Source organism: Lepisosteus platostomus, chromosome 5 (assembly GCF_059453375.1).
Source record: "Lepisosteus platostomus isolate fLepPlt1 chromosome 5, fLepPlt1.hap1, whole genome shotgun sequence".
NCBI lineage: Eukaryota > Metazoa > Chordata > Actinopteri > Semionotiformes > Lepisosteidae > Lepisosteus > Lepisosteus platostomus.
The window spans coordinates 54,915,197-54,933,060 of record NC_142615.1 but is presented as its reverse complement, the minus strand read 5'-3'; the positions used below and the strand labels follow the sequence as shown (position 1 = coordinate 54,933,060).

Sequence of the window (17,864 nt, the reverse complement as noted above, 5' to 3'; positions counted from 1 at the left end):
GGGGGGGCGTCTTCTCGCCTCCATAACTAAAATGCCAAATAGGAGTGGCTTAAGCGACATACACAGTCGTGTAAATGACAGTTTGAGGTAGCCTAGCGTGTAAATTTCGCTTTGTTGCTGATAGGTTAAGCTTTCGAAACTCTGCCCCAAAGTCATGTGACTGATTTTTCACCCTGTTTCGTTGGTTAAACGCAATGATCACAAGCACCACCATGGTAACTGGGATGTGTAGTTTTTAATTCCGTTTGAATTATAACTTTACGTACTGTCTTCATATTTGGCCAGGGCTTTAAAGAGAAGGCGCGCCAAAATTTTTGGTGCCGTCGTCTCAACTTTAAAGGTACCCCCGTGCTGGAAGAATTTGACCTCGGAACGTTTGCCCAGCGTACTCCTAGGTACTGTAACTGTCGTGTGGATAGTTTCACAAGAATCAGACAAAGGTTTAAGCATTGCTTGTTCTAGATAAAACTGCAAAAAAAACAAAACAACAACCCATAATGTACTTCTTTGCGGCTCTGTTTGCCCAAATCATATATTCACAACGTGAAATCTAGAAAATAATATTACGTTGTTGATAGATGATGTACTCGTAACATTTTTACAAGACGAACTACAACATTTAAAAAATGACTTTTATGTACTTGATATCTCTAATCAATCCCCGGGGACATTGTTAAAAGCAGAGTCCCAGCACAAAACGAAACTAAAACGCATACCATTTCGCGCTTCTTATTAGTTGCTCAAAAGTAATTTGACCGTATGAAATGCATAATATAAACCTAGAAACATATACGTGAGCAGTATTTACGCACTGTAGTATCGGTGTTAAGACATACCTCTCAAATACTATAAATCAAGTTAAAAATATCTCAAGACCGATTCTGGTCATAATGAAACCATGTTTCGTGTATGTTTTCTTTAAAGTACCGAGACCAGCCATATACTGTATGTTTATGTTCCAAAATTAATATCGTTTATGGCCTTCACACACGTTGCAGTATGCTCCTATTCTTTTTATGCTCAGCTACTAAGATTTCCCTTCAGTGGTAAAATTAGATATGAATATTCAATACTTAAACGGGCAAAGTTAAGACATTAAATATACATATACATACTGTATACAGTACAGTTTGCATACGGTAATATGTTTATGTTCCTAAATCAATCTCTTTTATGAGCATGTGAAAGGCATGGTGAATTACTGTACTTTGCATGATTGGAAACAAATGAGTGATTGCAAAATGCTGTGGTGTTACTTTTACAAAGACGGTCAATGAAAAAAAGAATGTTGACCAGGGCAATACTTTGAGTTTACACTTACAGCTTGTCCAAGGTCATTCATTATTAATACTATTAGTAATATCTTTGTTAAAGACTGATGGCCACAGCTCAAACATGAGAGGTTGAGCTTTATTAGCTCCACCTTGCGGAAATTCCGGATACTATTATTTTGCTTGTCGTATTATAGGAGAATTTACGGTAACTAGCGGTATTTAGCGGTAACTCGCGGTACGCAGTCTAGCTTGCGGTAGACTGCGTACAGCGTACCGGAAAATAATGCGGTATCGCCCGCGCATTTTGAATGGCTGGATCTGTATATGTATAATAGTCTTCTAAATGTATCCGTATAATAGAACTCCAACCATTTATGTATGGTCTATGATCTATAATCATAGATGTCTAATTGACGTATAACGATATTCGTATATTAGAATTTCATTCTAGACCAGTTACGGAGCACATTTACACGTCTAAGGTATGCATTTAATAGTCGTATATTCTACATCTTTTGCCTACTGGGATGTGCCGATTTAAACTTAGCAAACCAAGATACACATTTTCTAATGAAGCCTTAATTAAAAGACAGTTTGTTTCTCGAAAGTGTGTTATGTAAAAAAAGAGAAAAACGAAAATATATGGATGGCAATCTTTCAAAGCTGAAGATTTTACTTTTGAAAAAATGACATTTTATTTATGCAGATGCATTCGCTGGTTTTAGAACTTTGCTGTACTTCCTGAATCATTTTCAGTAGTTTAAAGTGGGTGTAGATTTTTCTTTCAGGTTAGGACGCGAGTGTGTACATGTGTTTGATTTTCGTTTCACTGATTCTCATTGAAGATTTGGGAATTAACGAGGAAAGAATCAGTTGCCTCGGAAAGCAGAAGGTTTGGTTCTCAACGATATTGAAGACACGCCCATGTAGAGCAGCGGGTGATGATTTGTACTATAAAAGACCAAGTGCTCAAAGTGACGTCTGCGTTTGCCGTTTAGACTTTTCATCTCTGGCGCACTTTTAGAAAGCAAAGATAGAGCAGTTGTGTTGAATCGCTACATGGCAGCTATCAGCAGAGTGGCGCAGTGGAAGCATGCTGGGCCCATAACCCAGAGGTTGATGGATCGAAACCATCCTCTGCTATGTACACTTTATGCACGATAGATTTAGCACACCATCAATTTAATGAAGTGAATTTAAACTGATTTTGTCTCTCGTGTGTATGCAAGCTTCACACTTAAGGTACTCTTTCCTCTTTACCAATAGCAGATGCCCAAATGTATCTTCATAGTTTCCTCAATTCCTTCAAATTAACATCCATATCAAAGCAATTATGTGTATATATATATATTACAATTAAGGTACATATTAAAAATATCAACGCACATTTGTATAATGCTCATTTAATAATGATTGTCAAGGATTGTCAAGTTCTCCAACAAATCTGTGTTCTAATTTTAAAATATTTTTGCTAAGGATACAACGGGTGTATAAATGAATTCTCCCAACAGCCAGTTAAAGAAAAATTCCACACGTGAAGATGGTTTTCTTGGACATTGACTTAGGTACTTATTTGTTTACCTGTTGTAGTTGCACACAAGTAAAACACGAAGATTTCCTGCAACATTCAAGAGGGTTTGCGAAGAAATCCCTTCAATTTTTAGCGGAGATTATATTTACATCATCACAATCTGAAGCCCGTCCCTGAGTGCGTTTGACCCATCAGCCCTTTGTTTAACAGCTGCACAGGGACACATTCCCATTGCTTTTCACAAATCACTGGCATTTGTTTGCAGCATTTCTTCTGTCCTGAGAAGCAAGATTTGTATTTTATCTTTCAGAAGTTGTATGAATTTCTTGAAGTTCAGAAACAACTTGTTCCAGAAAAGAAATGAACACTTGCTTCAAAGTAAATCAAGACGTATGTGTCTCTTGCTGTGTGTGCTCTTATCTGTCCATCTCTCTCTCCTCTTCTCTCTGGCAGTCATTGCAGAGTATCTGAAGAGGATGTAACACCACAGCGTACCGGAAAATAATGCGGTATCGCCCGCGCATTTTGAATGGCTGGATCTGTATATGTATAATAGTCTTCTAAATGTATCCGTATAATAGAACTCCAACCATTTATGTATGGTCTATGATCTATAATCATAGATGTCTAATTGACGTATAACGATATTCGTATATTAGAATTTCATTCTAGACCAGTTACGGAGCACATTTACACGTCTAAGGTATGCATTTAATAGTCGTATATTCTACATCTTTTGCCTACTGGGATGTGCCGATTTAAACTTAGCAAACCAAGATACACATTTTCTAATGAAGCCTTAATTAAAAGACAGTTTGTTTCTCGAAAGTGTGTTATGTAAAAAAAGAGAAAAACGAAAATATATGGATGGCAATCTTTCAAAGCTGAAGATTTTACTTTTGAAAAAATGACATTTTATTTATGCAGATGCATTCGCTGGTTTTAGAACTTTGCTGTACTTCCTGAATCATTTTCAGTAGTTTAAAGTGGGTGTAGATTTTTCTTTCAGGTTAGGACGCGAGTGTGTACATGTGTTTGATTTTCGTTTCACTGATTCTCATTGAAGATTTGGGAATTAACGAGGAAAGAATCAGTTGCCTCGGAAAGCAGAAGGTTTGGTTCTCAACGATATTGAAGACACGCCCATGTAGAGCAGCGGGTGATGATTTGTACTATAAAAGACCAAGTGCTCAAAGTGACGTCTGCGTTTGCCGTTTAGACTTTTCATCTCTGGCGCACTTTTAGAAAGCAAAGATAGAGCAGTTGTGTTGAATCGCTACATGGCAGCTATCAGCAGAGTGGCGCAGTGGAAGCATGCTGGGCCCATAACCCAGAGGTTGATGGATCGAAACCATCCTCTGCTATGTACACTTTATGCACGATAGATTTAGCACACCATCAATTTAATGAAGTGAATTTAAACTGATTTTGTCTCTCGTGTGTATGCAAGCTTCACACTTAAGGTACTCTTTCCTCTTTACCAATAGCAGATGCCCAAATGTATCTTCATAGTTTCCTCAATTCCTTCAAATTAACATCCATATCAAAGCAATTATGTGTATATATATATATTACAATTAAGGTACATATTAAAAATATCAACGCACATTTGTATAATGCTCATTTAATAATGATTGTCAAGGATTGTCAAGTTCTCCAACAAATCTGTGTTCTAATTTTAAAATATTTTTGCTAAGGATACAACGGGTGTATAAATGAATTCTCCCAACAGCCAGTTAAAGAAAAATTCCACACGTGAAGATGGTTTTCTTGGACATTGACTTAGGTACTTATTTGTTTACCTGTTGTAGTTGCACACAAGTAAAACACGAAGATTTCCTGCAACATTCAAGAGGGTTTGCGAAGAAATCCCTTCAATTTTTAGCGGAGATTATATTTACATCATCACAATCTGAAGCCCGTCCCTGAGTGCGTTTGACCCATCAGCCCTTTGTTTAACAGCTGCACAGGGACACATTCCCATTGCTTTTCACAAATCACTGGCATTTGTTTGCAGCATTTCTTCTGTCCTGAGAAGCAAGATTTGTATTTTATCTTTCAGAAGTTGTATGAATTTCTTGAAGTTCAGAAACAACTTGTTCCAGAAAAGAAATGAACACTTGCTTCAAAGTAAATCAAGACGTATGTGTCTCTTGCTGTGTGTGCTCTTATCTGTCCATCTCTCTCTCCTCTTCTCTCTGGCAGTCATTGCAGAGTATCTGAAGAGGATGTAACACCACTTGGAAAAGAAGAAAAATTCTCAGGAAAAATTCTCAGGAAAATTCTCAGGCAGAATAAAAAATCATTATTCTTTTCTCAGTCAGATTCACAGCTCTCACAGACCGTCTTATAAATTTACAATTAGATAAAGTCATGTAACAGTTTTACAGATAATTTAAATAATCAGACAGCAGTTTTGGCAGTGGATACATCTCCACATGGGGGAAAGAAACTGAAATATATGTGCTCACTGTAAAGTAGGAAGAGGTGGTCAGACAAGCAAAACAACTTTGCAGATAATGTGAAGTGACATTGTTTTGTGTCAATCAGCTCACGGATTTCGCTTCATGTACCTTAAGTTGTGCAATTTGTATGGTTGTTGAATGAGATTGGTTTCTTCACAAGCCCAGTCAATTGCCAGTGGAGAGCTTGCCGACACACACCTTCATGAAGACTCTCTTTAAGATTTAATTGTCAAGTCGCCTCCTTTGCATACAATAGTAGCACCGACACTAAGAGAAAGGATGAGAAATGGCGTTTATCAAGCGATTGCAGTGTTTGTTTGACTGAGGATCCTTGTGTGCTGAACTGGCCTCTGGAGAAGTGTAGTGCAGTAAAACAGAAGGTTTGTGTCACTCAAGATTGTAACAGAACAGAACAATACAATTACAATACTTTTATGAGAGTAAATATTACTGGTGCATCACAGTTCTTATAATGGTGAAAACAGGAGCACCTTCTCTACATTTTTGACTGAAGTATTTAAACGGAAAGAAATACTATCACAATGCAATTCATAAATGCAATTGAGCTTCTCTAAATGTTCTAATCTGATGAAACAATGTATAGAATAAGGTGACAAGGTGAATTCATTCAAATGCACAAGATTAATTTTCAGCAACAAAAAAAGTGCTCGGAAATATTTTACAAGAATGAAACCTTACATTCACCTAAATAAACATTCACCCTCTACATTAGCAGAGAACAGTAGGACAGAAGGTTAGTGTCACTGGACACTGCGTCAGAAAGGCCGATCTCTTCTCCCTCATTATGCAGGCTTGCCCACTCATGATGAACTGTCCTCCAGCGATACTCAGCTGCCATCATCGACTCAGACATGACGTTCATGTACATATTATACCTTAATATGGCACTGCATTACAATAATTTGATCAAAACAACTGGTGAAAAAATAATAATCAAATATTTCTTTCCTTCTTTTAGTAGATAAAGACTTTGTCCAAAAAAGAAGCATTTATTCCTTTCCTCTCCTACCACCCTTACAAGTCACCCAGTTTTTAATTCAGAGGTGGATTAAAGCTCTAGTCTCTTTGGGGGTGTTAGTTGGAATCCCACTGCTGCCAAATATCTCCAACTATCTCAGTGTTAAGAAGCAAAAAACACACATTTGCTGCAGAAGGAACAGGAGAATTTGAGCCATTCAGCCTTATAGTGTGATGTCATTTTCTCATGCTCATTTTTAGATGCTTGTGATCGAATCTATGATTCTTATGAGTGTGGTCACCCTCCATAAAGGTTGCACAGATACAGATGCAGCCATTCAAAATTATTTTGCGGTGCGCTTTATGCATTCTACCGTGAGTTTCCGTAAATTCTCCTATAATACCGCAAGCAAAATAATGGTATCCGGAATTTCCGCAAGGTGAGCTAATAAAGCTCAACCTCTCATGTTTGAGCTGTCGCCATCAAAGTCTTTAACGAAAATATTACTAATAGTATTAATAATGAATGACCTTGGACAAGCTGTAAACTCAAAGTATTGCCATGGTCCACATTATTTTTTTCATTGACGGTCTTTGTTAAAGTAACACCACAGCATTTCGCAATCACGCATTGGTTTCCAATCATGCAAAGTACAGTAATTTTTGAGAATCGATTCACCATGCCTTTCACATGCTCAAGAGATTGATTTAGGAACATAAACATATTAACGTATGCAAACTGTACTGTATACAGTATGTATATATATTTAATGTTTTGAAGGAACCCTTCTTTCGTTGGAAGACAATGAACATATTCTAGCCCTAAATGAATTAATAGCAAACATGGTTTACATAAAAGACATTTTTCCAAGAAAGTTTGGCCTTTGTCACTAATGAAACCACTAAAGACATAAATAAAGAAATCTTAAGATTTTTAAAATACATGACTTTGCTAAAATGTATTTAAAAATAAAAATGATTACAAACGCCAGCAGAGAGAGAGAACAGGGGAGGGATGTTGGGTGTGCATAAGGGGTGGGGCTATGGAAATGAGGTCTATTTGGGAATGTGGAGTTACATGTTCTGGCTGTTTGTGAATTATCGTTGTTGAGTATGGAGTGTTGAGGCAAAATGCAATTTAGCACTTTCTAGCAAGAGGAGACCCCCAAATTAATAATGTAACATGCTATTGTTGGTGCATGAACATAGTTCATAGTAACTGTATTCTGTTATTTCTTTAGATACACGATTCCATGTTATTTTTTAACCCCTGGCGGGACTGGGAGTCCATAAGAATCAAGTAATAGGTTTCCTTGCGCTTTGACAGATTGTCTTTAAATCAATTGTTGATTTAAAGGTTGACAGTAAATGTTTATATTGTAATGCATACTGTACAGCCTCAAAAGATATTAGATATGAGATATTAAGAGAGAGCATCTGCATTTATAACTTAGTTTTTAAAATTAGTCAAGCAATATGAAGCATCTCTTTTTACTTTAAAGTCCCTTAATTATAATTGAGCACAGCTTTCTCACCACTTAGATTAGAGAGAGAGAGCGTAGAGAGAGCGTAAAACCTGGGTGTAACAGCTGTTCCTTTTTCTGATCACTCGCATTCTGGATACACGTCTCACCTGTCCTGTTCTTTGTTTTCCTAATTTGTTGATTATGCCTGTTGCGATCCACTCCTGCCCTCACACCTAAAGAAGACTATTTTAAATTTCTTTGCGCGGTCCATTGTGCAATTAACCCTTGTATGTGCTGTCCTTAAGGTGATATCACATAAAGGTGATATGTAAAATAATATTTTTTATTATTGTTATAGAGAAACATGATCAGATTTTCCCCCGTTCAGAAAAAAATATCTAAAGTATACTAGTTTGTCACTAGCATACTTTTAATACAGTCTGTGCTCTTGAGGATACTTGTGATATTTCGAGCTCTGTTGAATGATAAGTTTAAATAATTTTCGTAGTTTCGTATGAAAATCTGTTAAAAGCAAGGGAGGTTTTATGTCCGTTACAATAAAAGAAAATGCCTGACAAAGTAGGGCTTGGACAGATTCCAAGTGCATTTATGCAATTTACGTTGCATTGTGCATTGTGCTCCTGTAATACAGTTTAAAATAATTAGAAGTCTAAACAGTATCAGTTTTATTTATGGGTTGCAATTTAAAAAAAGTCAAAAACCGCACTCAAAATGCAATTTATAGCTTTCTGGCAAGAGGAGACACCCAAATTAATAATGTAACATGCCACTGTTTGTGCATGAACAAGGTTAAACTGCTATTTCCTTAGATATGCGATGCTTGTCTGTCCTGGCTGTGCTCTCTCGCTCTCTCTCTCGCTCGCCCTTCCCCCCCCCCCTCTCAATTCAATTCAAGGTGCTTTATTAGCATGACAGATGGGTACAATCAGTGTTGGGTATTTGCTTTGAGATGCCACTTTTAAAGGTGATATATAAAATCAAAGCTTTAACAGACTTTGATTTTAGTCTGAGTTCTTGTGTCTGTCCTATCTGAACCCAAAAGTATTACAATATGTATCTTTATAGCAGGTGGTGTACAGCTTTTTAGTATAGATTACACTTTTCTAAAATGTATTTAAAAAATAAAAACGATTACAATCTAATCTTTCCACGTTTGATCCCAAGATCCCAAGAAAAATAAATCTAAACGGGGAGAAAGCTATGCTGAAAATTTATTAAGATACTTAGAAGACAAAAATATCAATTTATGTTGCATTTGTCTGATTGTGAATCAAAAAAACACATATATTTAAACACGTGTTTGCAATTTAAATCAAAATGCAATTTAAATCAATATAAATGTTTATATTGTAACGCCTAGGTGACTATTCATTGTTATTAAAATGACTTAAATTCGATCATGTTGTGATATTTAGAAATATAAATTTGTTTGGTGCGAGTGAGGTTTTATTTAATCTCTGACTCAGGGAAACATTTCATTTTTTCAAAGAAATGTTTGTTAAAAAACAAGTCATGGCTCCAGCACGATTTGATCACAGACAAGGTGACATAGGAGTCAAGAACCTAACCCACTGCGCCACCAGCAAGGTCACATGGAGAGTGCTGAAAAAGCACTACAGAAACATTATCAACAGACAATGTACAGCGTGTACTATTCTTGTGTTGCGGTACATGAATATATCGTTCTTAATTTCTTTAGATACGCGATTCCATATTATATTCCCTTTTAATCAAATTCTAAAAGTATGCTTGTTGACTCCGGTATGACGTTAGTAAAAGACTTCGATGCTTAAAATGTTTAGGGAGAAATGGAATACTGGTGTGTATGTTTTCTTTAAAGTACCGAGACCAGCCATATACTGTATGTTTAAGTTCCAAAATTAATATCGTTTATGGCCTTCGCACGCATTACAGTATGCTCCTATTCTTTTTATGCTCAGGTACTAAGATTTCCCTTCAGTGGTAAAATTCCATATAAATATTCAATACTTAAACAGGCACAGTTAAGACATTTACTGTAAATCTTTCTACAACCGACCAACGGACCACGAGTGCCCCTGTCAGTCAACCAATCATGTACCGCAGTATTTTGCTTCATCGCGCGTCACGATGTGCGACGCCATAGCCAATTAACTCCGGTATGTGTCTGTACACCGCACTTTGAATGGCTGCATCTGTATAACGTGCCACGTTTTCAGAGAATTGCATTAAATACAGGTCAGAAGAAGGCGACAAAGTGTCCACTAGGCAGTTCAGCGATTTCAACGGTGTTCTCTGTTGTTTAGGTCCAGAATGACACCCGTTACAACCAGGAAACCCACAGTGTCAGGCATCAAAAAGACTTCCCAAAACCCTGATCCTCTCCTTGATCGGGTGATGGCATCCAGACATTTCCTGCAACAAAGCCAGGATACGGTCTTCAACAACACGAGTGAAAAGCTAATTCCCAACCTTTGCAATCCTTTGCAAAGAAGGACCGCATGTGCTCAGTGTTAAATGCACTGTTCATTATTAATAATAATAATAATCTTTACATTATATAGCGCCTTTAAAGGTGGCTTTTCAAAGAGCTTTACAGAATGACAACAATAAAGTTAAAAAAATACACAAGATAAGCAGCATGAGAATACACAGTTAGAGGAGACAATAGATGGTGGTATTAAATACAGTAGGAACAGAGGGGTAAAGAATAGTTCATTAAAGGCTCTTCTAAAGAAGAGGGTTTTGAGTCTGGATTTGAAGGAGTTTAGAGAAGGTGACTCTCTGATATTCTTGGGGATAAAGATCCAGAGCTTTGGGGCAAAACAGGAGAAGGCCCTGTCACCCATAGAGTGTAGATGGACTGGGGGACAGATAGGAAATCACAATTAGAAGAGCGAAGGTTATGAGGTGGGGAGTAGGGCGATAACCCAGACAGGTATTCAGGTGCCAAGCCATCGAGAGCCTTATAGGTGAGAATGAGGATTTTGAAGTTGACAGTGTAAGAAAACCGGCTCAGGGACGCCAAATATGTAACTGTAGTGGCTCTCTGAAGGCACCAGTTCTGTAGGGTTTGGGCATTTACTGGAACAATTATTAATTGTAGCAGTAAATCACAAAGTTGATTCTTTTGATGGCTTTAGAATCCAACCATGCGATATAACTCAAACAACGCACACACACAGGTACTAATACACGAGGATACATTTATTAATACATAGAATATGCATATAAAACTAACAGATCTTATCGAGAGGGTTATCAGAATACAAAAGATATATATTCATTCAGTTACAAAGAGTTACATATATCAAGAGGACATACGTTCAGTATATCATTCATTAAGACCGTTTCGTAAATGAACTTGGTTATAACTTCTACATTAAATACTCAAAACAAGTACATAACCCTTAGGAATTAAATTGATATCAACTGGTTGGGATAACAATTGAATTCTCGAGCTGTAATGCATTGAAGTTGAATACTCATCCAATTTCTGGGGATTCAGATCTCCTGCGGGCACAAAGAAACAGTTGCAGGCTTGTTGCTGTCCAATCCGCGCTCTCTGGCTCGGTGCCAGGCTGTGCTGTGCGGCTTGCGACGGTGCGCTGCTGATGCTCACTGTTGGCTTTAACTAGCAAAGTTTGTGCACAGGAGAAAAGATGACTGTGGGTCCCAGCAAGTCAGGAAGAGGACCGGTTCGTTCCTGATGAAGAGCTAGTTCTGAATAGTGATTCAGCTATCCACAGTTCCGACCTGTTCACGAGGCTTGCTGCTGGTGCTAACCTCGAGTGGATCCTCTGGTTACTCTCTGGCAACCTCCGCTCTAGACTCTTAGAACAAAGGAAAGTTCTGGCACTCGGACACACTGGCCATTCCGTGGTTGTCCGGGCTGAGTCGCAGGATGGTCAGGAGGCGCGCTGCGAGAATGTCCTGCCCTTGGGAGCCTTCTGCTCCTGGGCCGTCCTGCCCTGGAATTCTCCTTTGAATTCCCTTTAGAACAGCCCACAGAATCCTCCTGAATCCCTTCTGAATCTTACTGAATCTCCCCTTCTGAATCTCTGTGTTGCCTGTTTTTACCTGGAGGAACTTCAGCTCATTGATTGGCTGAAAGTTCCATGGGCATCAGAGTCCCACGTGGGTTACTCGGCCCTACCAGTCCCTGATTGGTTGATCAAGGTGAGATATGAGTCACTTAATCCTGACACTTAGGAATGCAGTCCAGATGTCCATCTGGCACTCCCTAGACAGATAGGCGCCAATGGATGACCATTGATCATGATAGCCAGGCTTAGCTAAGTGCATTCCCCTTTGGGAGCTCTCCCTTATCAAAGGAAACCTTAAATCAGCCTGCATGAATAGTTTCTCTGTGGCTGCACCACGGAGATGAACAGAGATGGGGCCTCATTTGGGAAAGCTCGCAACACTTAATTCTGTCTTATTAATAAGTCTCGCCGCTACATATGTATAGTTATATGAAAAACAAGTGGTTTATCGACTCATCTTCATTTGCAGATTTAGAGGCAGCTTCGATATTCGTTTTACAAACAGTTTTTTTTTTATATGGGTCACACACATCCCATAGCAACAAAACATCTCTAGAGATGAGGCTATATATCACCTTTCCATCCTCCAGGTTTTCCTCCCAAAGCCTACGGCACCAACGGCGACCCCTGCTGGCCGAGAGAGTAAAAGCTTGCAGCACCTGGTATTCCCAGGAAGTCTCCCATCCAAGTACTAACCAGGCCCAACCCTGCTTAGCTTCCAAGATCAGATGAGATCGGGCACATTCAGGGTGGTGTGGCCGCAAGCGAAAACCATGGCGCCTAACTCGCTACTTGAAGCTGTGTGTGGCTGGGGCTCCGTGCCCCCCGAGCGGGACTGAAGGATCGTTCGTGTGCAACTCTTTGGAAAGGAGCTTCTTTCCAAATCGCATTGAGTACCTGGATGTTGGCGAATGTGCTCTTGTGGCCTTGCGGCGTCAGCGCAAGAGGCTCCTTCTCGCTGCCTTTCCGCTGTGTTGCAGAGCCCCGAGAGGGAACCTGGAGCGCACACTTTGTGGGGGGCGGGGGAACGCGTTCGCGCTCTGCCCCCGGTCTCTTGCGCGAGTACTAAATCTCACGGCGCCAGCCAGTGGCCAGGAGACAAGTACAATATCGCGGGACAGGGGGGCCTCGTCATTGATTGTTACATATGAGATGGGGATTAGGAGGAGAACCCGACTGATTGGTGAAGGGGAACACTAACACCAGAGTGACACCCCCGGTGTCTCTTTTTGAGAGACGCCCTGCGATTTTCTTAATGGCCGAGGAGGGTCGGGACCTCGGTTTTACGCCTCCCCCGAAGGACGGCGCCTGTTTGTGCAGCAGAGTGTCGCCATGAGGATGCTGGGGCATAAGAAAGCCACACAGACCGCAGGGTGAGCGCTCCCTACTGGTCCCAGTCACACCTCTTGAAGGAGCAGCAGCAACCTGAGCTTTTCCGGGGGGAATCTCCCATCCGGGTGCCGGCTAGGCTCACACCTGCTGGGCTGCCGTGGGTGAGCCCAGTCGAGAGTCGCAGGGTGAGATCTAGTCACCGGGGAGAAACGATACAAGCGAAGGATTACTCGGCTCCCAGCACTTGAAAAGACTGACAAATGATTTGTTCCCGCCGGAGCTGAATGTACCTGCATGTGTCGTGTCGTCTACTTCCCCCGCCCCGCTGTGTTTGCTGTATTGTCTTTGAAGCTGGCCCCCGAGACAAGACAGGCTGTTCCTGTGCCCCAATTAACACTTTACAGGTGCCATTCCCCGGCATTGTGGCCATTGTCGGTGGTCACACGCGATAAGATAAGGTGGAGGAGAGCGGGGCATGCCCAGCGCCAGACATTCAAGGAGTGGGCTATGCGAGGTGAGGTGAGGTGCGACACGCCGGAGCCCCGACGCTGCTAATGCGGAGCACTTGTTGAACTGGCATTGAAAGGACGTGTGCGCACGGAGCGAGCCTTCCCTGCGGCGGAGTGTGGAACCTTTCTCCCCGCGCTGCATTTGTTGTGTGTGCTGCAGCGGTGCTGAGAGAACAGCACAGAAGGCAGCAGGTTCTGGAGAGCGGGTAAGAGACGGAGCCTTGTGGGCAGGCGAGCAGGCCCGTTTTTTGGAAATTGCTGAAAAGGCTCCGGTGTTTGTTCGGTGTGTGGCAGGCGCACGACGCGAGCTTGCGTAGCGATCTGCTGGGCTGGTGTTATGAAAATGAGGCCGAATTGCGTCCCGGGACATGCTGCGAATGCGTCCCGGGACATGCTGCGAATATGTAGGAAACGGCGCGCTCGTTTTCTCGTTTTGTCCACCCTTTTGAGTGTTAGTGTGGCGTGTGAGTATGCGAAAGAGTGGGCCCAGCAGGAGGCGGTGGTGTGCGGGGCGAGGAGCTGGCCTAGGCTGCGCGCTTTGTGCTGTGGGTGCGAGCCGCTTGCAGGGGTTTGTACAGCTCATACTTACCTGGCAGGGGAGATACCTTGATCAGCCTGTAGGTGGAGTAGTTGGATTGTTTTCTTGTTTTGTGGAAGCAGTGTTTGTTTTGCAGTTCACGAAATGGCAACTTTTGGATCCCGCAAGAATGCTGTGAGTTTTGAGCTTTTGGATGACCTCTTCATGGATTGTATGCAGTTCAGCAGAAAAGTGTTGCAGAAGGAACTTGGCTTTGAACCTCGGCACTTGGATTTCATCTTCGCTCTCCCAGGTCAGAAAGCTTTTGAGGTTGTTTTTGCTACCTATTCTCTGTTTGAACAATGTGTGGATGTGTTTGAGGCAAAAAGAGGGAAAGTTCCTGCCCTTGAGAAGATCGACTTGCAGCCTCTGACACAGAGAGAGAGGAAAACGGTGCATGTTGTTATGTTCTCGGAACTGGCAAAGACAGAGGACATTCACACCTGGCTTAACCAGTACTGCACCGTCCACCATGGAACTGAGGTTAGAGATGTTGACGGTATAAAAACAGGAGCAAGGAAATTCGAGGTTCGCTTGCTACCGGACAATGTAAATGGAGGCTTAAGGCACCTGCCCTCTACAATCCGGCTGGGCGCCTGCAATGGCTATGTTTTTTATGTGGGACAACCAAAGGTGTGTTGGCGCTGTGGTGCTGTGGGACACCTGGCATCGTCCTGCACTGTGAAATGCTGCAAGACTTGTGGCAAACATTGACATTTAGCCTCTGACTGTTCAATGCTGCCAAAGTGCAATTTATGTGACTCGGAAGGACACGTTTTTAAGAACTGCCCTCACGCCTACGCCAATAAACTCAAAATGAGAAAGGATGAGGCAGTGCTTGTTTCAGCCAAACCGGCCCGAAAAGCCAAAGCAAACAACAAGTCAAACAAAGAACCCTTGTTGGACAAAGACTCTCAGCCTCCAGCCAGGATCAGTCCTGCTGTGGCTCCAGGGCCGGTGGAAGAGAAATCCACTACGCCCCCACAACTGCAGACTGCACCAGACAAGCACGAGGGTTTGAAAACCCCCGAGAACAGCGAGGACCCCTCCCCCACTCCTGCTCCTCAGAACGAGAGCCAGTGTGGGGCCCCCCGGTGGAGCGGGTCCAGCGAGGATACCCAGGATTCAGCGGAGCTGCTTTTCTCAGACTCTGCAAGTCCTACAGATGCCCTCCTCTCCTCCATCCAGTCCATCACGGAGGATCTGCAGCAGCTGGTGGGTGAGGGGGAAGAGGAGACTGGTGCATCGGCTGCACCCCTTTCCCCTCAGTGCTCCCAGGAGCTGGACTTGAGGAAAAGGAAAAATGACTCTGTTTTCTCCCCGAGCGAGGAGGAAGGAGAGCATGGCGATGGGGACAGCTGGAACCCCTCCACCCCTCCCTCTACCCCCTTCCTTGAAATGGACTCCGTGAACGCTTTTACTGCTGCCACCCTGATGAAGGCTCATTCAGAGGATGGCTGGCAGGAAATTGGTAAGAAGAAAAAGAAGAAGGTAACAGGTGAGACAGAAGAGAAATGTGTTTTGTAAAGACTGGTTCCACTTTCTTATGTAATATGGCTCTAAACATAATTTCTCTTAACACCAGAGGTATCAATGACAGAGTTAAATGCCAGTCTGTCTTGGATTACCTCCAGCAGAGAGAGGGAGATGTGTTGATGTTGCAGGAGTGTGCTTTAGCCTATCAAGAGAGGTATAAAAGCTTTGAAGATATGTTGGATAAAGGGCCTTCTGTTTGGTCAGGGGACAATAACAGAGCCTCTGGCGTGGCCATTCTTTTCAAAGGATGGGCATTCAAATTGAAAAGTATTCAGAGGGTCATAGATGGCAGGTTGCTGTGTGTGGATGTGGAATGGGGGACCGTTAACCTGCGGCTAATCAATGTGTATTGTCCTACTGACGTGGGAGGAAGGGTGGAGCTACTCAAAGCACTCTCTCCACTATTGTTATGTAGCACAGACGTGATAGTGGGAGGGGATTTTAATTGTATCTTAGAGCACACAGACAGGCAGTCTAGCTCTCCGATAAAATTGGATTCCAGCTCATTGGCCCTGCAAAACTTAGTTCAAGACTTTAAACTCTCAGACACATATAGATGTATATATCCCACAACAGCAGGATATACATGGTCAGGGAGGAATAGCAGCTCCAGAATTGACTATTGCTTTGTCTCAGAGAGAGTGAAAGTTGTTGGGGTCACTCTTCAGCCTGTCTTCTTCTCAGATCATCAGGCTTTAGGGTGTAGAGTGGAACTCCAGGGCGGGACTGTCTTTGGCCCAGGCCTCTGGAAACTCAACACAAAGCTGCTAGAGAACGAGGGGGTAGTATCCCGCTACAAGGAGAAACTATCACAGTGGCTGTCCTTGCAGTGTCTGTACGGGTCAGTAGGAGAGTGGTGGGAGGAGGTGAAGGTGAGGACAAAGGCCTTTTTCATGGCTGAGGGAAGGAAGGCTGCTGCAAGACGGAGAGGAGTGCTAGCCAGGAAACAGAGGCAGCTGCAGCGTCTCTACACGATGCTGCACAGTGGCTTCGATGTGCTCGAGGATATCACCCTTTTAAAAAAGGACATCCGGAGCACAGCCGAAGAAAGTAGTCGAGGAGTGCTGTTAAGAAGCTGAGTGCAGTTCTTGGAAGAAAATGAGAAGTGTACTCGATTCTTTTTCAGGAAAGTGGTAGGCTCCAAGTCTGTCATGGAAAGTGTAGTTGAGTGCTATCCTCTCCTGCATCGAGGCCTTCTTGCACGGACATCCAAAGGGACTTACCGTGGGGAACAGGAGAGCGGAAAAAGACCCATATGCGTAGCGGCGAGACAGGAAAAAGGCCCGGGCTCATTAGTGCAAAGAGTTCAGGAATGCCGTATAGAAACCTGTGCCCTCAGGGAGCGGACGTGGGGCGCCCTGGTGCTAGACGGGTCTCAGGACATCCGAACGTCAATGCTGAGCGAGGACAGAGTGCAAAACCCGGAAATATATAGCCCAAGGGAAAGAGAGGGACAAGAAGGACAGCAGACCAGAAACTAGGGACAGGACAGAGAAGGACCGCCCTCTGGCTGCAGAGGGTGTGACACTTCTACTCAAGACTGTACAGCTCTACAGAGGTAAAGGATGAAGAAATTCATTTTTTTACCTCAAAGCTAGAAAACGTTTTGAGTGAAGAAGATAGGGAAGTACTTGAGGGGGATTTGACAGTAGAAGAGCTGAGAGGCTATGGAGAGCTTACAGAAGGGGAAAACTCCGGGTGCTGATAGGCTCCCTAAAGGGGCGTCTGCTTTTACTACTTGCACGAATTAAGGCAAAAAAAAGCCAATCGATCTGAACGAACGGCGCTTTACAGAGGAGTACTGCCTGACTGGATAGTTGATGAACGACAGAGGCCACTCCGACCTCTTCTCCGGTTTCTTCAATGACTTACTAAGGATCTTCTTCACATTCGCCCATGCAGGGGAAGCCAGTTACACCAAAGCAAATGCAGGAAAGTGCAATTCAAGCAGAGACCAGGAGGGACTTGTTTACACCGAGAGTGGTCGGAGAATGGAACAATGCGCCCAGCCCTGTTGCTGGAGCCGATTCTTGATGAGATCTTGGGCTCACTAAGAAGCCCCCGCTGGATGCTAATCTTTCTGTTGTTCTTGCAGGTCCTGCGCTGCTTTTGAGCCGACAGAGCTCGTCCTGGTCTGTAGGCACAGCCCA

General features: G+C 42.6%; 1 non-coding gene across 1 annotated transcript; it reads right to left on the bottom strand.

The window, feature by feature from the left end:
* Positions 1 to 12,407: 12,407 nt before the first annotated feature.
* Positions 12,408 to 12,526, bottom strand: LOC148669551 (5S ribosomal RNA). The gene has a single exon (XR_015938689.1). It is a non-coding gene; the product is annotated as a 5S ribosomal RNA (ribosomal RNA).
* Between the last annotated feature and the right edge of the window lie 5,338 nt (positions 12,527 to 17,864).